The 21,631-nt window shown below is 44.7% G+C and overlaps 1 protein-coding gene across 1 annotated transcript in view; it reads right to left on the bottom strand.

Annotated features, from left to right (window-relative positions):
* LOC308703076 (stonustoxin subunit beta-like) overlaps positions 1-21,631 on the bottom strand; it is a 271,258-nt gene that overhangs the window by 1,275 nt on the left and 248,352 nt on the right. The window lies entirely within an intron of this gene.

Below are 21,631 nucleotides of genomic sequence, written 5' to 3'. Positions count from 1 at the left end.
TAACCTGTTAAGCTGCACCAGTGCGTCGGCGCACTGAAGCGTTTTTTTTTTTTATTTAGTTCAAATTTACTATCAGATTTAATGTTATACCTTGACACACTATACATCATTAAAAAGATATAAGACTCAAGTTTCAGTATTTGACCACTATTGTATTCTGAGAAGCTTATAGCGACAGTTATTTCTTAATTTGTGTCAGGAGTTATGAAATGAAAAAATGAGTCGATACCTTTGATATGAATTATGCACGTCAGCCGCTTTCATTCATAAAAAAACTCCCGTGCCGTCGTCATGACAGCGATACACAAAACAACGTCCCTCAGGGCTTTAGCTCAAAAATGTGCAGATTTGGAGAAATATTGATATATTCTCATAGGTTTACATCAGATTTCTATAGACAGGAATAATATTTATTGAATTTATACCCAAATGCGTCGATGTAATCATTATACGCGAATGCATAACTCTGATATGTGTTTTCAATTCATACCAATAGCCTGAGGGCGCCCTCGCCGCCCTGTGCACAGTTTTAGTCCATATAGAACACATGAAGAAGTGCCATAATCATGTGACATTCGGCTTCACTGATACACACAAAGCTAACAAGACATGCAGATACAGACGTTTTGAAGACAATAAACATGTTTGCTATGATATTTGAGTTACCTGTGTTTTTCAAGCCATGCCAGGTATTTCCATAATAATATATTATATTTATAATGTAATGCTAATCTATATATACTATCATTGTGCAGAATGCTATACCAATAGTATATTTTCTGTCTGATTTTTTTTTATCTGAAGCCAAATTAGATCACAGAAGATTATTTAAAATACTCGATTTGCTTTATAAAGTAAGTTTATAAGCACAAACATGGTTTTAATCTCATAAATTGTCGTGTATTGATGGTGTGCTAAGCTAACATGCTAGCTAGCCCTAGGTGCACCTGCCAGGCTGCCACCTAGAAGTTATACTTTTATGATTTTTTGAACGCTTACTGAAATGTTTCTTTATTCAAAAAAATGCATTTGATACAGTTTAAAATGTGGGGTGAACTTTGAGAAAAGAAATTAGGGATTGAAACCCTATGAATAGTATGTGAATAGCCAGTCGTTAGTAACTATAATGCAGACAAAAGAAATGCATATTTAGAGCCATAACCAGTCTGGAGAGGTGTGAATGTGTGCAGGGGGAGACTGAGACTGAATGGGGCTCGTTTGCACCACAAAACAATAGAGACAATATACTGGATAGATGGTTAGAAGATGGCAATAAACATCAGAAGCATCTTAGCGTCAAATCAAAATAAAGTCACATGACATGGTCTTGAAAAACATTTAACTAAATACAGAGTTTTGGACTTATTATCTTCAGATTTTAAACATAAAATGTTTAGACATGTGACTTTAGTTGTAGTGCATTTCTAGATTGCTAGAGTGCCAACTTCAATTTTATTTTCATGAGGATGTTTCATAAAAAATAATTTCTAATAATTTTACAAAACATTGAAGCTATTTATAAAAAAAATTCTCATTATGACAATAATTAATTCTACATTTACAATAAACTGCCAGGTGTCAGCTTTCAAATGAGATCATACTTGTGCTGTTAGTACAAAGGGTTCATGAACTGTATCTGTTTCAGTTTGGGTATGTCATTTCTGGGGATTTTTCAAAAGTGGGGTTGCAGCTTAACAGGTTAAGATTTAATCTGCTAAAATATTGAATCTGTTCTCATCTTTCTCATTTTATCATTGAACAGCCTGGTTGTTAATACATAGGTATTAATAGGTAATTTTCAGAGACACAAAAATGTAAGTTTTTTGTACATGTGGATAGATGCTAAAATGTATAATGTGGACGTATCTGCAACATTTAGACGTAGCATTATTAAGCTTTTACAGCTACAGAACATCACATACTTACAGACTTTTCATAGCATAAAGATATCTGTATAATTTTCCTTTTTCCTAAACATACCCTTTTTATACAGAATTTAAACAGAATAAAATGTAATGAAAGGAGATGTGGCGGAATCTGGAAAATTACAATTTTAGAAACAATATAGCATTAAAAAGATGTTTTGAGCCGCTAGATTAGGCCGCTACGCCTAACACATAACCATTTCTTCAAACTATGTAACGTTATGAAGAAAAACACAACAGACAGACAAGTGTAATCACAATCATTTATTTATTGTGAAAATGTCAAAAGCGCCACCAAAAGTCGTTTATATGACGATGTGTCAGTCGCAGTATGGATTCTAAAGATTAGGATTACAGCAAGCGAATAAAACTGATGTCTTTTGTGAATTTCTGTTGTGTTTTGGTGTTATATGAGCACATGGGACGCTCAGAGGGTTCGGTTAAGCACTAGTAGAAATGGTGGTGGGAGTTTCCGATTAGAGAAACTGGAGCGAGAGAGCAGAAGGGTTTCAGTAGGATTATTTCCTTTACAATGAACTTCTGCATGCTTTGCATTAATAATGATTATTATTAAAGAATATAAATAATGAAATTTGTATTTGTTAAATATATTATTTATATTAAATTATAATCATTTTGTTTTCAAGGATGACTGAGGTCTTTCTACAATGGGCTTAAAGGATTAGTTCACTTTCAAAAAAATGTTTTACTGATAATTTACTCACCCCTCGTCATCCAAGATATCCATGTCTTTCTTTCTTCAGTCGAAAAGAAATTAAGGTTTTTGAGGAAAACATTCCGGGATTTTTTTCTTCATATAATGGACTTCAATGGCAACCAATGCTTTGAAGGTTCAAATGTCCATCTCAATGCAGCTTCAAAGTCTCGACACGATCCCAGTCCAGAAATAAGGGTCTTATCTAGCGAAACGATCGGTAATTTTCTAATATATATATATATATATATAATTGTTACGGCGTCCAGTGGCATGCCCGTTATTCGGTCTCGAGCGCCGTCCCCTGAATACTGAGTATGCATACTTGGCCTAATATGCATCATTTGTGCGCTGATGATCAATGCACCTGTTCGCAATGAACGCTGAGCTCTATAGCGTATATCTGGCTCGTTAGCTCACTGTTCCTTGCGAAGTATTGTTCCACCACTGTGTTGCATGTCTGAGCATTCTCTGGATGATTTATATAACCCATCTCTGATTACTGAAACCCCTGCTTGGTCTAACGTCTCTGATTCTGTGCAGCCTGCCAAGTGAACCCCTGCCTGTGACCCGACTTCGATTCTCGCTGCCAGCCCTGACCTAAGCCTGCCTGACCACTGAGAACGGACTGTACCAGCTACCCTGCCCTCTTATTCCCTTTACTCGTTACCTTCACTCAAACCATTAGTAATACGTTGCACATGGATCCGTCTAAGTCTCCTGCTTCAAAACAGAATACTTCGCCAACTGAAGATCCAGCAACAATGTCCATTCTATCTACTGCATTTAAAGCCCAAGCATCTCAAATCGCTACTCACCATCGTCAGATGACTCATCTAACCTCGTTGACAGAGGAACTTGTGAAGGCAGTGCAGAGTTTACAGAAGCCCACGGAGGAAACCCCTGTGCAAGTCACGCCAGTTCAAACGCCAGCCGCTGACTCGGCATCCTCCAGCACTCGTATTTCTCTTCCTGAAAAATATGAAGGGGATCCAGGTAAATGCAAGGGTTTCATGCTTCAGTGTTCCATGTATCTCGCCCGGCAGCCCGCTCAGCACGCTACAGACATGGACAAGATTACGTTTATCTGTTCTCTGCTCACGGGGCGGGCTTTGGAGTGGATTACCGCAGTCTGGAGGCCGGATGGAACCGCTTTCGCCTCTTATGCCGACTTCCTCGAGTGCTTCAAGGCCGTTTTCGAGCATTCTGTGGAGGGGAAGGGATCGGAAGACCGCCTACTGGAGCTCACCCAGGGGAAGTGTACCGCTGCTGATTACGCGCTCAAGTTCCGCACTTACGCAGCGCAGACTGACTGGACTGATAGCGCCCTAAAGGTGGTGTATCGACGGGGACTCAACCACGACCTTCAAGCTGAGCTGGCCTGTCGCGATGAGGGGAGGAACCTGGATCAGTTCATTCACTTGTCCATTCAGATTGACAACCTCATACGATCACGCCGTTCCGGCATCCGCTCCTCGACTTATACTCACCATATCTCCAGTCTGCACTCTACGGGTCCCTTGGCGTTGGAGGCTGGAGAGCCTATGCAAATTAACGCCACACGGTTGACGGAGGAGGAGCGTGAACGCCGTAGGATGTTAAAGCTGTGCATGTATTGTGGAGGAGATGGACACTTCCGTTTGCACTGTCCCCAGCTATCCACACGCAAAGAAAAGACAACGGTGAGTCTAACTCTTGACAGTCTAAATCCTCTCTCCTGTGTTTCTGTGCCTCTTGAATTTACAAAGATTGATCAAATATTTTTTACTTCAGCACTGATCGATTCTGGGGCGGCGGGGAATTTTATGTCCCAAGAGTTTGCTCATAAACACAAGATATCTCTAATTCCCTTCACTTCTCCTCTCACAGTCGATGCTGTTGACGGACGGCCCCTTGGCACGGGGCGCATCACTCACATGACGCACGAACTGCGAATGCGCACCGGACTGCTGCACTGTGAAAATATTCAGTTTTACGTTCTTCAAGCCCCACATACTCCTGTCATACTGGGTCTTCCCTGGCTAAGGAAACATAATTCTCACCTGCAATGGTCCACGGGTCAGATCGTTCGCTGGGGTGAAGATTGCTTTTTCAAGTGTTTAAGCCAAGTGAAACCATTGTCCGTCCGAAGCATCTCAGCACTCAGTGAAAGCGCCGCTCTTTCTAGTCTCCCAGCGGAGTACAGCGATTTGCAGGAAGCGTTCAGCAAAGTTAAAGCCACCCAGTTACCTCCACATCGAGAGTACGACTGTGCCATTGAACTCACGCCCGGGTCCACGCCTCCCAGGGGACGCATTTTCCCCCTTTCACAGCCCGAGACGGAGGCCATGGAGAATTACATCCAGGAAGAGTTTGCCAAGGGTTTCATTCGTTCTTCCACCTCTCCTGTATCAGCTGGATTTTTCTTCGTTAAGAAAAAGGATGGAAATATACGCCCATGTATAGATTACAGAGCCCTTAACGACTGCACTGTGAAATTCCGCTATCCTCTGCCGTTAGTTCCCGCGGCACTCGAGCTCCTCCGCACAGCAAAGTATTTCACGAAACTGGATCTGCGCTCAGCTTATAACTTGGTTCGTATCCGTGAGGGAGATGAATGGAAGACAGCGTTCTCCACAAGCACCAGCCACTACGAATATTTGGTAATGCCGTTCGGCCTTTCCAACTGTCCAGCTGTTTTCCAGTCATTCATGAATGACGTATTCCGAGACATGCTTCAGCGCTATGTGATTGTCTACATCGACGACATACTCGTGTACTCAGACACTTTGTCGGACCATGTTCAGCACGTACGGGCCGTGCTTCAAAGACTCATACAAAATCAACTTTACGCCAAGTTTGAAAAGTGCGAGTTCCACCAGACATCCACTTCATTCCTGGGTTACGTCATCAGTCCTGAGGGCGTGGCAATGGATGATGTAAAGGTCAGAGCGGTGATGGATTGGCCCCAGCCTACCACTCTCAAAGAGCTACAGCGCTTCCTGGGCTTCGCAAACTTTTATCGGCGGTTCATCCGAGGCTTCAGTTCTGTGGCGGCTCCCCTGACTGCGCTGGTGCGTAAAGGTACCACCCGCCTTCCCTGGACCGAGAGCGCCACTCAAGCTTTCAATCAGCTCAAATTCTGCTTCACTACTGCCCCGATCTTACGTCACCCCAATCCAGAGTTGCCCTTCATCGTAGAAGTTGATGCTTCCAGTACAGGCTTGGGCGCCGTTCTCTCTCAGCGCCAAGGAAATCCAGCTAAATTGCATCCGTGCGCATTCTACTCCAGAAAACTGAACTCTGCTGAACGGAATTATGACGTCGGAGACCGTGAGTTACTGGCCATGAAATCTGCATTTGAAGAGTGGCGGCACTGGCTCGAGGGGTCCTCTCATCCATTTACTGTGTTTACCGACCACAAAAATCTTGAATATCTGCGAACTGCCAAGAGATTGAACCCACGCCAAGCCCGGTGGTCTTTGTTCTTTACTCGTTTCCAGTTTACTTTGACGTATCGCCCTGGATCAAAGAACACGAAAGCTGACTCCCTGTCTCGTCAGTATGACTCTGAACTCACCAGTCAGACTCCCGAAAACATTCTCCGTCCTGACCTGGTCATCGGCCCCATCCAGTGGGATATTGAGACTGAATTAGAACAAGCCAACGCTAACTCCGAACCTCCGCCTGACTGTCCTCCAGGGAAAATGTTCGTGCCCGAAGCGCTCCGAGAGGAGGTGCTTAAACACGTCCATGCGCTGCCTAGCTCTGGTCACCCTGGCATTACTGCTACGATTCAGATTCTCCGGAACCGTTACTGGTGGCCCACACTGCCTCAAGACACGACTAAGTTCGTTCAGCAATGCCAGAACTGCAATACCCAAAAATCTTCACGGCTCCTACCTGCAGGTCTTCTACAGCCACTACCGGTACCCCAACGCCCATGGTCACACATAGCCGTTGATTTCATTACTGATCTCCCTCCTTCTGATGGACATACAACAATCCTTACTGTTGTCGATCGTTTCTCAAAAGCCTGTCGTCTTATTCCTCTGCCTAAACTGCCCACAGCCCTACAAACTGCTGAGCACCTCTGTAATCTGGTCTTCCGTTTCTATGGTTTACCTGATGACATTGTCTCTGATCGCGGACCACAGTTCACCTCCCGTGTTTGGGCAGCCTTTTTCCGGATGCTTCAAGTGAATGTCAGCCTCACATTTGGGTACCACCCTCAGTCTAACGGGCAGGCTGAACGACTCAATCAGGAGATTATTCGTTTCTTGAGATCCTACTGTCATTTCCACCAGGAGGATTGGAGTCGGTATCTCATGTGGGCTGAATACGCTCAAAATTCCATTTGTAAGCACTCCACGGGTCAAACGCCTTTCAAGTGCGTACTTGGTTATCAGCCACCTCTGTTCCCCTGGTCCGGCGAGCCCTCTAATGTACCGGCTGTGGATGACTGGATGAAACGCAGTGAGGAGACGTGGAATCTAGCTCACACCCATCTTTTACGTGCCGTCAATCGCACTAAGAGACAAGCTGATCGTCACCGCCGTGCTGGTCCCGTCTATCAGCCCGGTCAGTGGGTGTGGTTATCCACCCGGGATTTCCGACTCAATCTGCCCAGCAAGAAACTCAGCCCTAAATTCATGGGTCCCTACAGGATTATACGGCAAATTACCCCAGTGTCTTTCCGCCTTGCCCTGCCCCGTCAGCTCCGCGTTGCTCCCACATTTCATGTTTCTCTATTGAAGCCAGCCACTGCACCTTCCATAGTCAGAAATGTAGAGTCTGAGGATCCCCGTTCTCTGCCCATCCTGATAGCGGGCACAGAGGCGTACCGTGTGCGCCATCTGCTGGATTCTAGACGTCGTGGCGGGCGTTTACACTATCTTGTAGAATGGGAGGGCTTTGGTCCTGAAGAACGCTCCTGGGTGGACTCAAAAGACATTCTGGATCCTTTGCTCGTTCAAGTATTTCATCATGATCACCCAGACAAACCCGCTCCTCGTCCCCGCGGCAGACCTCGCCGCCGTCAGGGTTTTCGCGCCAGGAGTCGCTCCCAGGGAGGGGGCTCTGTTACGGCGTCCAGTGACATGCCCGTTATTCGGTCTCGAGCGCCGTCCCCTGAATACTGAGTATGCATACTTGGCCTAGTATGCATCATTTGTGCGCTGATGATCGATGCACCTGTTCGCAATGAACGCTGAGCTCTATAGCGTATATCTGGCTTGTTAGCTCACTGTTCCTTGCGAAGTATTGTTCCACCACTGTGTTGCATGTCTGAGCATTCTCTGGATGATTTATATAACCCATCTCTGATTACTGAAACCCCTGCTTGTTCTAACGACTCTGATTCTGTGCAGCCTGCCAAGTGAACCCCTGCCTGTGACCCGACTTCGATTCTCGCTGCCAGCCCTGACCTAAGCCTGCCTGACCACTGAGAACGGACTGTACCAGCTACCCTGCCCTCTTATTTCCTTTACCCGTTACCTTCACTCAAACCATTAATAAAACGTTGCACATGGATCCGTCTAAGTCTCCTGCTTCAAAACAAATATATATATATATACACTTTTTAACCACAAATGCTTGTTGTGTACCTTCTCTGAGATGCGCCACGCATTGCGTCATCACGTTGGAAAGGTCACGTCATCTATCTAAGTTATTTGTCTGTGTACTCCGGTTCATGAAGGCAGGGAAGGGTGAAAAACTCCATCTCATTTTCTCCTCCAACTTCAAAATCATCTGACATCTTTGTTTTAATTTATTATTATTATTTATTTTTTGTGACCTTTCCAACGTGATGACATAATATGTGGCGCATCTCAGAGATGGTACAAGATGGGCATTTGTGGTTAAAAAGTATATATACATATATATATTTTTTAATTTCAGATGATGACTGATGGTTTCACTAGATAAGACCCTTATTTCTCGACTGGGATCGTGTCGAGACTTTGAAGCTGCATTGAGATGGACATTTGAACCTTCAAACCGTTGGTTGCCATTGAAGTCCATTATATGGGGAAAAATCCTGGAATGTTTTCCTCAAAAACCTTAATTTATTTTTGACTGAAGAAAGAAAGACATGGATATCTTGGATGACATTGGGGTGAGTAAATTATTAGCAAAACATTTTTTTGAAAGTGTTTGTTTGTTTATTAAGATCCCCATTAGCTGCTGCAAAAGCAGTAGCTATTCTTCCTGGGGTCTATAGACTTCAACAAAAAAAAAAAAATTCTTATAACATAAAACATGCATTATACAGACAAAAATGGAGTGCACACATTCATACATAACAATACAGCAACGTACTAAAAAATAAAACAGTAAAACAACAGCTCTACATTATTCATTATCACAGTACACAGTTACAGCTATACTACTATAGGGTTCATCATTTTCACAATGTTTTCCCTCTCTTAAACCATTCATATCAAAAAAGCAACAAATATAAATAATAACAATTATTCTAATGTAAATAAATAAAGTCTTAATCTTTTACGAAAAGTCATTGCATTCATTCCCAAAATCAAAAACTGCGGAAGAGAATTCCATACCACCATTGCTCTATACAGCACTGTCCTTTGCATAAGGTTAGTTCGACTCGGAGGTAACAAAAAGTGACTCTCTGTTGACTGACAAGTGGAATATTGATGCACAGCACTAAAAAAAGACAGTCTGCTGTATAGTATTTCTGGCATTTTTGTAACAATAATATTTCTAACAAAGTTAACAATACAATAATTAATCCTACTTTTTACACTTAGCCAAACTAACCTAGTATTCAATTCTCTAACACTAGTCCTGAAAGGGCAACTTAAAACTACCCGAGCTGCTTTATTTTGAGCAACTTGCAATTTTCTTAAATTCATTTCAGTTGTACTTGACCAAATAATTGAACAATAATCCAAATGTGATAAAAAGTAATTGGTTACTAAAAGTAACCTCTGTTCTCTCTAGAAGAGGGAACGAGTATTGCGTAAGTAGCTTACGCTGCGGGAAAGTCTTCTTTCTCGAGATACTGAAGCCAAAAATTATCCTTAATTTTTAATAATCTTGTCAACGCAGTGGGGCAGCTTACAGACCTAGGGCAGGCTGACTCGCGTGCCAATTGGCTGCCCTGCGGCAACTGCAGCAGCCTATTGCTGAGCCCTTGGCGTGACGTCACGTCCAATGAGCGCGCTTGGCGCGCTTGGCGCGCTTCACGCGTCACAGCCCGCCAAAAGGGGTGTGGCTTAGCGTATATAGGCGAGGCTCAGAGGCTGCTTCACTGGTTTCTGTCGCTGAAGCGAGTGAGCTCGTGGCGCGAGCACGGCGGGTTACGCAATACTCGTTCCCTCTTCTAGAGAGAACAGAGGTTACGTTTAGTAACCGATTACGTTCTCTTACGAGAGGTTCTCTCGTATTGCGTAAGTAGCTTACGCTGCGGGAACACCCTTGTCAACGCCGTGCGTGCCCAGCATCCACTGAATGAGTCCCAGGGAGAGCCCGGGGAACCTGATAGCAGGGAGCCGGGTGCCCAATAGGAGGCTAGCGCAGTACACAAGCACATACTAGGGAGCACAGAGTGGCACAGCCGGTCCGAACCGACAATTCCCTGTCTTTAGACGCATAAGCAGCTGCGATAGCGTCCACAATCCATCTGGACAGGCTGTGTTTCGAGGCGGCGAGACCCTTGGTGCGCCCTCCAAATGAAACAAAAAGCTGCTCCGAGCACCTGAAAGCGGCGGAGCGTGTGATGTAGTTTCTCAGTGCCCTGACCGGGCAGAGGAGATTACTATCGGCCTCGCTGCCGGAAGTTGGCAGGGCTGAGAGAGAAATGACCTGCGCTCTGAAGGGAGTGCCCAATATTTTGGGAATGTAACCATGCCTCGGTTTGAGCATAACTTTAGAATCGTTAGGTCCGAACTCGAGGCACGCGGCGTTAAAGATAACGCGTGAAGGTCTCCCACACGTTTAACTGAAGACAGAGCTATCAGAAAAACGGTTTTTAGCGTGAGGTATTTCATATCCACAGTTTCCAAGGGTTCAAAGGGATGCGTTTTCAGGGCCTCCAAGACCAGTGAAAGATCCCACATAGGAACCGAGGGGGGTCGCGGGGGGTTCATCCTTCTGGCTCCTCTAAGGAAGCGAGTGACGAACACGTTCCTTCCTAATGCGCGGCCCAGCTCTGAATCAATGAAAGCTGAGATGGCCGCAACATAACTTTGAGCGTGGAGGGGGACCTGCCCGCGTCCAGCAGCTCTTGAAGGAAATGCAATACGTGCGATACCCCACATGTCTGTGGATCGAGCCCTTTGGCAGTGCACCATTTGCTAAACACCGACCATTTTGACGTGTAGAGCCGTCTCGTAGAGGGGGCTCTAGATTGTATGATCGTGTTCATAACCCCTTTTTGGCAGATCAACGAGTAACCGTTGAGGCTCCACGCATGTAGCATATAAAGCATATAAAAAAAGCATATAGCGGGCCGCTGGGCCAGGTATGGGCCAGCGCGTCCTCGTTCTTCGTAAAGAACTCTGGGCAGTGAGTGTTGTCTTTTGACGCAAAAAGGTCGACTTTCGCTTTGCAGAAACGGCGCCACAGTGACTGGACTGTTTGGGGGTGTAGAGACCACTCCCCAGGGGGAACGTTGTCCTTGGACAGTCTGTCGGGACCCTCGTTCAGGTGGCCAGGCACATGCGCGGCTCTCAGCGAGGGCAGAGAGTGCTGAGCCCACACGAGGAGGCGTTCCGCCAGGGTGCAGAGCGTCTTTGATCTGACACCGCCCTGGCGATTCACATAGGCCACTACCGATGTATTGTCCGTTCGGACTAGAACATGGTGACCCAGGAGGAATGGGAGGAAGTGCTTGAGCGCTTTCTCGACCGCGAGCATCTCTAGACAGTTTATGTGTAGGACATTCTCCTGGTCTGACCAGCGGCCATAGACCGGTCTGCCTTCAAAGAGCGCTTCCCAACCTTGGTTGGAAGCGTCTGTCGAGACAACTATCCGGTGTGAGATCACTCCCATAGTCACTCCTGTGTGATACCATTCGGCTGCCAGCCAGGGCTGCAGGGCTGAAATGCAGCCCTGATTCACTCTGACTCGCGAGCCGCCGGCCGCCCAGGCTCGGTGGGGCACGCGCACTTTCAGCCAGCGTTGAAGCGGGCGCATGCGCAATAAGCCCAGCTGGAGCACCGCTGAAGCTGAGGCTATATGGCCCAGGATACGCTGGAATGTCCTCAGCGGAACCTGGCTGCCTATTTGGAAGGATGCGGCGAGGTGACGGATGCGGCGCGCACGCTGCTCCGACAATCTGGCCGTCATAGCCACCGAGTCCAGTTCTATTCCAAGAAAGGAAATTGACTGACGGGGCGATAACGAGCACTTGGTCCAGTTGACCGAGAGACCCAGACCTTCCAGATGGCTGAGAAGCGCTGTTCTGTGAGACACAAGCTCTGTCTCTTACTGCGCTAGAACAAGCCAATCGTCCAGATAGTTCAGTATCCGCATTCCCTGTCTTCTCAGGGGAGCGGGAGCCGTGTCTATGCACTTCGTAAATGTACGGGGTGCCAAAGACAGGCCGAATGGCAGGACTCTGTATTGATATACTCGACCGTTGAAGGCGAATCACAAGAATGGCCTGTGACGGGGAGTTATCTGGATCTGAAAGTACGCGTCCTTTAGATCGAGAGAGATAAACCAGTCTCCTGGGCGAATTTGTGCGAGGATTTGTCTGGTTGTGATCATTTTGAACGGCCGTCTCATGAGGGCTTTGTTCAAATGTCTCAGATCTAAAATAGGTCTTAGCGCTCCGTCCTTCTTCGGTACGAGGAAGTAACGGCTGTAAAAGCCCGACTCGCTCAGAGAAGGATGAACCTGTTCTATAGCCCCTTTGCGCAGCAGCTTCGCTATTTCTGCTTGAAGCAGGTGCGCTGCCTCTAAACTCACTTTCGTCTCCATCTGCGCTAGAAAGCGCGGGGGCGACGAGCGAATTGAAGCGAATAGCCGTGTTTTATAGTATTTTATAGTACATTTTCTACACTTATGACACCTTCGGCCAGAGCCGGAATGTTTGTGAGCTTTAGAGGATCTGCAACCCGGGGTAACTGTGTGACAGAGCGGGCAGTGGGTAGGTGTGGGCACAGAATTGTGGGCACATTCTCTACGCTTAGCACTCGAGCGGCGCATGCCCGTTTTGTGAGAGTGCGCTCTGTGAGCGTTACCGGGGAGACCGTGTTTGTGTGTAGCAGTGAGCACGTGAGAGTGGGCACATTTTCTACACTTATAACACCATCGGCGTTATAGGAAACTGATAGAGCGAAATGCTTTGGTGGCTCAGATGTTTAGACGCTCATAAATACTCAAGCACCATCCTGTGAGCGGGAGGGTGCGAGACGCGGGTTCGCTTTCTGTATGTAAGAAAGCTGGCCGCGAGCTCGGAGAAGCCAGCAGAAAAAATAATTTATCTGCTGCCAGAGCCGGATTTGAACACGAGTCTCCGGCGCGGAAGCCTAATGTTCTGCCACTGAGCCACAGGGGCACACATAAGCTTTCAGTTAGCGCGAGCATATGACAGAGCGTTGTGTTTTGTTTCGCCGTTTGTTTGCAGGCGCGCGTGTATAAAAACAGGCTCGTTTACTGCAGTATTAGTATTTCCAGCCGCCTGAACTTAGAGGGGACTGAGAAATATGTGAGAATCAGAGGTAGTCCGGTCTAGGCGGGACGAAAACACTCTCTCTTCCTCTTTTCGCCAGTACTCGTGACATCCGCTCTGATATCCCTTGAGAACGGCGCAGTTGCGCGGCTCGAACAAAGGGAGAGAGAGCGGGAAGGCGTCATCATGCGCTGTGACATCGTTTGTTTGCAGGCGTGCGTGTAATAAAACAGGCTCGTTTACTGCAATATATATATTTCTAATCGCCTGAGCTTAGGAGGGGACTGAGAAATGTGTGAGAATGGAGGTGGCCGGTGAGTGACGCGCGTGACCGAGACGCGGGGTAGCTTTCTTATAGCGTAAAGGAAGCCAGCCCGTGACCGTCTACTTCTGACATCCCTTGTGAGCGGCGCGTTTGCGCGGCTCGAACAGAGGGGGAAAGCGCAGGAAGGGGCGAGCGTCATCATGTTTTTGCGTCAGCATTTGTTTGCAGGCGTGCGTGTATAAAAACAGGCTCGTTGCTGCAGTATATGTATTTCCAGTCGCCTGAGTTTAGGAGGGGACTGAGAAATATGTGAGGAATGGAGGTTAGTCCGACCTGGGTGGGGCTAAACACTCTTCTCTCCTTTAGCCAGTGACGGGGGGGTAGCTTTCTTGTAACGTAAAGGAAGCTATAGCCTGAGACCGTCCGTTTCTGACATCCCTTGTGAGCGGCGCCATTTGCGCGGCTTGACAGAGGGGGGTAAGCAGCTATCTATGATAGCAGCGCTGTCTGCTTCATCCCCTGAGGCGACGGCAGTGCGGGCAAAAGCCGGCCGCTGCGCGTCGGGAGGTGGGGGGGGAGAAGGAGATAGCGAGGCTCGCGGGAGGGGCTCCGGCGAGCGCTCAGCTGCTGCATCCGTGGACGGAGAGACAGCGGAAGCGTCGAACGTGGCGAGTCGAGCCCGCAGGGTCAACATCGGCAGTTCTTCGCAGAGCTCGCAGCCGCCCGAAGTAAGGGCGAGGGCTGCGCGGTCACGACCCAGGCAGAGAGCGCAGATCACATGGCGGTCCCTGTCGCTGAGCGGGGCTCTGGACGAGCCACAGGAATTGCGAGGCATTTTGCAACAAACGCCTCGTGCTCTTTTAGATGCAGTGTGTCGCGGTAGGCGAACACACAAACACACACACAACACAGAGCAGAAAAGGATATAATTCGCCGGATAGCGGAGCAGGCAGGGAAGGCTGAAGGCGGCGAAGACGGCCGGCTTCCTCAGGCTGATATCCTCGGCGTGCTGGTCGCTTGTTTCAATGGCGGCGGCTTCCTCAGAGTCCAGAGATGCGGAGAGCGTTGCTGAAGAGACAGAAATCAGTGAAGCAGCCTCTGAGCCTCGCCTATATACGCTAAGCCACACCCCTTTTGACGGGCTGTGACGCGTGAAGCGCGCCAAGCGCGCTCATTGGACGTGACGTCGCGCCAAGGGCTCAGCGATAGGCTGCTGCAGTTGCCGCAGGGCAGCCAATGGGCATGCGAGTCAGCCTGCCCTAGGTCTGCATGCTGCCACACTGCATTGACAAGATTATTAAAAATTAAGGATAATTTTTGGCTTCAGTATCTCAAGAAAGAAGACTTTCCCGCAGCGTAAGCTACTTACGCAATACGAGAGAACCTCTCGTAAGAGAACTAATGATTCTACTAGGGCTGACTTCTAATAGTCGAGGATTCGACGATTCGATTCGGAGAGGTCTGATTCGACTATGAACCTCATAGTCGAATACATGGGCGTCAGTTTGGTTTGAAATGTGCTGGGGACAGAGACGCATTCGCATTTTCAGAAGGGCTGGGTACAAAAAAATATTTTCCGCTTTCGCGCAGGTCATGTTTTGAAAGACGATGTCCTGTAGCTTACTAATGTAAATAAATAAAAATGTATTCAAAAATCTGCTTCACATTTTCAGCAGGGCTGCGGAGCGGCTGTGGGTTGGCTCCACACGGTTCTCATGGGCTTTATATATAGGCTAAGTCCTAACGTGAAAAAAACTTTACGTGGTTTAATGTACCTAAACAATGATTACCAAATTTCCCTCTCATATTGCTCCTCATAACCACTGAAAATGGTAAAAAAAATCGAACCCAGAGTCCAATTATTATGGACGTTATCTGATATTAAGCGTTTCTGCTTGTTGAAGATTTTATTATTTAGAAAATAAGTAATTTAACTGTTTTTTTGTACACTATTATTTCCTTGTCTGTGGGTGACTTTGGCTGACTTTGGAACCTGAGAGCACAAGGTGCTGTTGCAGCAGAAAATTCTATTTCAGTAAAGTCACATGGTACAAACTATTTCTCAAAATAATCTATAGAATGCATTACCATATTTGGGAGAAGGATGTAGGTATATACGTTTGCTGGAGGGCCTTTCTGGAGGGTCTTTCTGCAGAGGGGCACTCGGCTTTGTTTTGTTAATAAAGTCTAATTTTTCCTGATGTCAAATATCTTTGAAGTCATTCCCCTGAAAAGAATTAAACCACAACAAATGGCGCCCGACGTGGGGCGTGGCTTAGGAGCTGAAGGAGCCACGAAGGGATCGCTGGTGACTGACACAGACAACAGTGGCTGCTGTACTTTGAGGTGAGCAGTTTTTGCTTTTGAATAAGGTGTATGTGTTAGTCACCAGTGGCCCGGATGTGGTAAGACAAGCTTCTCCAAATTTAAAGAACTTAAAAAGTGATGTTTGATGTCAGAAAAATTGCATGCATTGTCTTTGTATGTCAAGAAGTTTGTAAAGGCGCGGGGGAGCTCCCAATAGCGTTTTACCATTATTTATGCAATCCGGTGAGGATTTTATGAATACTGGTACTGCTGGTTTGGCGCAAGGATTTGTATTTACTGATAAGGATATCAGTGGTTTATCTGTGTTTACTTTGATAAGTATAGCATGTGCACAGATGGTTAGCTCACGGTTACCGCTTTGTTAAACAAAGTTTTAACGAAGGACTGCTCAGGTGACGCTGGAAAATAGAGGTTTTAAAAGTCTATAGGTTTAGGTAGCGGTTATCGCCTTGAATGCATGTGCAAGGGTCTGCTCAGGCTATCTAAATCCTAGGAATAGGATAGTTAAAAGTGTCATTGTACTGAGGAGTGAATATTTTAATGTATTATTCAGATCTGACAGGGAGTACAGAATAGTGTGTGTGTGTAAGTGTTTGAGGGATCCTGTGTCTTGTGTGACTGTGCCTGTGGTTGAAAATAAGTGACCTCTGACCCTGGTTGCTTGAAGGGACAGAGAATGTGTGACTGACCTGTGAATGAAGGGACTGAAATGGTGTGTATTAGAAAAAAAAGAAAGAAAGAAAAGTAAGGGAAAACAATTTTTTCAAGATATTAACTTAGAAGAATATTGTAGTATAAAATAAGTTACAATAATAAGATATTTAATCAATAAATGTAATGATGAATATTAATAGATGAATATAAATAAGATTGCACGTGCTTAATATATATTATATCTGAAGACGTCTAAAATTTGCATCTCATTATCCCTGAAGACAGAGTGGAAAAAGTATTCCATTGCAGATAAATAAGTTTGTGCTAAGAGAAAAATAACTGGTGCAGTGTGCTGAAGGTTAGCAAGATTGAGTGACCAAGTTTCAAAAGTCAAAAATACTTTACAGAAGTTGATGAGAGTAAAAAATAAGAGGAATTCCTTGATGTTTGTTGAGAAACATACTAGATTATTGTGAACACAGCATGCAAATATAGAAGAAAGATTGAAGTCTGATTTTATGATAGGGAAAAATATTTAACTGAATTATTCTCAGATCAACAGAGTTATATTATTGCTGATATAGAAAAACAGAACTAGCTTGCTTTTTCCTGCAATGAAGAACTGCTTACTAATAGAATAAGGGAACTGCTATGGTCAACCAGTGAGATTTTTATATAAAAGAACCAGTGAAAAGATGCAGGGTAAAAAAGTGGAATGTATATAAAGAGCTAATAGCTTATATGTAAAAGTTCAATTTGACTCATGCAGATCTGAGTGTTCATCTTTCAGTGTCCTGTGGAAGCAACAAGAGGGCAAAGGGCAAAGACATGAATGCAGAGACACGAATGCAGAGAGAAGAAGAGAATGGGTGAAGGGTTCTCAGCTCCCCTCCTGAAGTTCAAAAAGACTCAGAAAGACTGAATTAAGACTGGAAAAGGTGAATCTTTCACTTGAGACTTTTCCTGAAAACAAAGACAAATCCTGAGATGCAAAACTGTTACAGGATTGATCAAAATCCCAAACTGAGAAGAGACAGAGAAACAGCAGAGCCTATATTCCACTCTGCAATGGCCTTTGAGTGACAGCAAGGCTGAAAAACATGTCAACAGACTGTAACACACAGCAGATGGTCAGATCACCAGCTCTATCTCTCTATATGTTAATGTACTGAAATTAGCCTGTCTTCTGCTCTGAGACCTAATTAAATCACTGGTGTCCTAATCCACAAACACCTCTATTGCCTCAAGATTCTGCCTTCCTGGATACCAGACCCAACGGCGCCGATAAATGGCGCAAATCATTAACTGCCTAATCTGAAAACAGAGATTCCTTACTGCTGACCTCGGAATTATGGCTTGGCGAACATCCGCTGACCAATAAGAGCAATCTCGAGAGAACCCCAAGGATCCTCTCTCTGACATTTATTTACATTTAGACACTCATTTAACACGTTCAGAAAACAAAGAGCTCTGTCTAACCAGATGTGCTAAACTGATAATCTCATCAAGACCAGAAAAGCGCACACACACATAACCTCTCACCCCTCCCTCAAGGACAAAAGTTCAGCGCCAAGCCTGAACTCTCGAACTGTGTCAACACACACACACACACAGAAACACACACAGATCCTACCACGTGTGAATCAAAATCATCTTGTGAAATGTTTAAAATGTATTCTCTTGATGTATGCATGATCCCTTGTCCCAAATATTATGCCTATATAGTTTATTGATTTGTAATCCATTTGATGTGACTATAATCGCGAAAAATCATGTATCCATGGGTGACTATGTCATAAAGATACCATTCGTGGTATCATTGTGCTCCATAAATCCCAACGGTGTGGAATCTTTAACCCAAAATCTCCGAAGACACATTATTTTATTAAATCCAGTGTTATTAACGATAGGAACAAGTTTAGCTTCTCCATAACTATTAAGAAGGGGCGTGAGCCTCCGCAAAACGTCAGGAGGTAGTCACAATCGCCCTTCCAGGCGATTGGGTCATGCACCTAAAGAGGCTGGGCTTAACCCCTTCAAAATGCCGCGCTTCTCTGATCTCAGCGCACACCGCCAGAGAGAGAGAAACGACACGCCTTCTTCCATCCTTGGAAGCTCCGTTCGCGTTTATTTTCATTTTTCTTCCAAGTTTTATTTTCTTCAAACTACTTTTACTCCAGTTGATAGTCTCCTTCAACCAACCAACGAAATCAACTTAAAGCTAAAGTCATCTTGCTAAGTTTTCGCTCGTTTCCAGTCGCCATAGCAACTAGACGCTGTGACCTCTGTTTCGGTGACCACGTGACCACGTGACCAGACGCTTCTTCTACTCCGACTCGACGCACGGACACACAAAGGCCGAGCTTCATCCCGAGTAACGTAGATTTAAATTTACAATCTGAAGTGCTGTTTAAAGTGTCTAACGTTACTGTGTCTGTTGGGGTTTCATGTGAATGACTGAACTGTTCTACCTATCTCTCATTTCTCTTCACTCACACTTACACACTCTTTGACGCACACATCTGCACCTACACACACCCATACACGTCCATCTCTTCACGTGTTTCCTAGACATAAACACACGGCCACGTGCTGCTAAAGGCGTGCTCCTACACACACACACACACACACACCTCTCCTTACCACACTCTCAGTGTACACACACAAAACCTTTTCTTAAAATTCTCTCTCTCTCTCTCTCTTTCTCTCTCTTATATTCTCCCTTTTCTTCCCCTACTCTAACCTTTGATCTTACGTTTATTTTGTTATATTCCTTATTTGCGATCGTATATTGTTTTGTTTATGCATATTTACTCCTGTGTGATTTAAAATTAGTATATGTAACCAGTAGCTCGTTTGAATAAACTTTGTTAAATCATTTGAATTAAGTTTGCCTGTTTGTTTCAATACTGAGTCCCTGAGTAGTGCAGATCTTTACCTCTTAACGCTCTACGATAAATTTTGCTATTGAAAGAAATCTCAAATGGTCTAAAACACTAAGATAAGTTATTTTCTTGTGGCCACAGAAAAGAAATTGTCTATCAGTGTTAAAGACGTGAGATTTCCGTTCAGATATTGTACCTTTTGTGTGCTGGACATACAGTTCGTACAATAAATGAACATTCTTCAACTTATACCTACAATTTCCCCAAATTGAACATATTCTACCCGTCTATATCAGGGAGTACTACAAGTAATTGTGTAACCGCTGATATAAGCCGAGGTTTTGACCAATTCCCTATTTGGTAATTCTTTAATTCATGTAAGCAACATATGCATATTCACATTAAGGCTAATTTGAGCTAATTAATTCCCTAACATAAGTCATTGTTGTTACATATTTATTGGTGTCTAGGAATGCGGGCACTCTCATACTCAGTTTGATACAGATTGTGCAAGTTTGTATTCATGTGTGATTTTTTCAAAAGTTTAATGATTGTGTGCGCGCTTGAAATTTATAACGTTATTGAAAAGTACTAAGTCGACTCGAAAACTGATCAAAGGGCGAAAAGCCATTACCCGCCAGCAAGCCTGGTTATTGGGGAAACTGCAGTATTTACAGTGTTGTTGCGAGTCCAGAATTAGAGAAAAATAAAAAATTCTCTTTTTATTGTGACCTTACATGTAATTGTTTTGAGACCTGTATGGGAACAGAGGAGTCCCTCAGGCATTGTTACCGGTATTTCTGTAAAACCCGAGAGCAAAAGTACGCTACTCCGGTCAGAAACAAATATATATATTTGATGGTATGTCGTTAAGAAACGATAAAATACGGGTTAAAGCCCTGGTCTAGCTAACCAGAAGGAAAAAACCCGTTTCAAGCGTCTATAAAGACCAGAAACAGTTCCGCCGCGAACTTTTGATTTGCAGTGTTGTTTTATGTTTGCAAAGACCGGCCGTGGTCTTTAAAGAATTTATTTTGCAGCATTGTTTGGTGCCGTGCGAAAGCCTGCACGTTTGCAAAGTGTAATTTCTGATACGTCTCAAATTACCGCCCCGGTGACGCGTTCCGCGTTAGCGTAACACTGCCACCGCGTGGTCAACCACAGGTAAAGACCTGTTGGTCGTTATTCCTTCCGCCCTGACTCGTGGTGAGTCAAAATTCACGGTCGTAAGTATCTAAGAAGTTGTTTAAATACCTATTTGTATTTACAGCACGCTAAGTTCGTTAAAACAACCCTGTTATTTTGGACTGAGACATTTTATTGTGAATATTAAATTCCCAGAAAGGGAACCGGAAATTATAGAGTGTCTCGATCCAAAAGCACTGATAGCTCACCCGGAAGCGAACAGCGCCCCTCGTGGCCACGCCCCTCCGGGTCAACTATCCCTCCTCCTCTCCTGGTCACTCTACTCTGCTGCTTCCATTTCTAAATCTGCCTCGATGATTCTGTTAGGGTTTATTTCCATCTAATAATCATTTAATAGCAAGTTCAATGTTATATTGATTATTTCCAGCTTTGGGAAATCTTCCTATTTCAAAAAAAAAAAAAAAAAAACCTTGTTTTATTACTTTCTTCCCTTTTCGCTCAGTAATTTTGGTTGGTTTTATTCCCATTCAATAATCACTTTAATAACAAATTCAATGTTATAGTAATTATTTTAATTTTTTTAGAAATCTTCCTATTTCTCTAAAACAACCAAGCTTTTCTCTCCAAGGAAATTTAGATTTGAGGTGAAATTTAAACTTAATTTAATTTGGTTATTTCCAGTTTCACATTCCAGTCATCTTAAGCCCTGAGCAGGACACCGCCCTCTGGTGGCCGAGCCTTTCTCAAGCCAGCCATCTGCCTGCTACAAATTTATAGAGTTACTAAATTTAATAACTTCAGTTATTGTGATTATTATACGAAATCAATTCTAATTCATTTGTGACTCTTCCTCAGGCTTAGTTGGATGTGATCTCGAACCAATGTTGAATTAAGATTTTAAATTGTGTCAAACAATTAGGGTGCACCACAGAGAGACGCCCCCTTGAGGCCTAAGTAACCCACTGCAGCAGTCCACCACACCCTCTTCCAGGTTACTTTGATTTTCTTTCTCTCTTCCAAGTTTTCTTTATCATTTGTATTATTATTGTTTTCATTTACCCCTCGCAGGCCCATCTGACTTTTGTC

This window comes from Scardinius erythrophthalmus (assembly GCF_964197995.2).
Source record: "Scardinius erythrophthalmus genome assembly, chromosome: 15".
Lineage (NCBI taxonomy): Eukaryota > Metazoa > Chordata > Actinopteri > Cypriniformes > Leuciscidae > Scardinius > Scardinius erythrophthalmus.
Note: the sequence above shows the minus strand (reverse complement) of the source record. Positions and strands in the feature narration are given on the sequence as shown.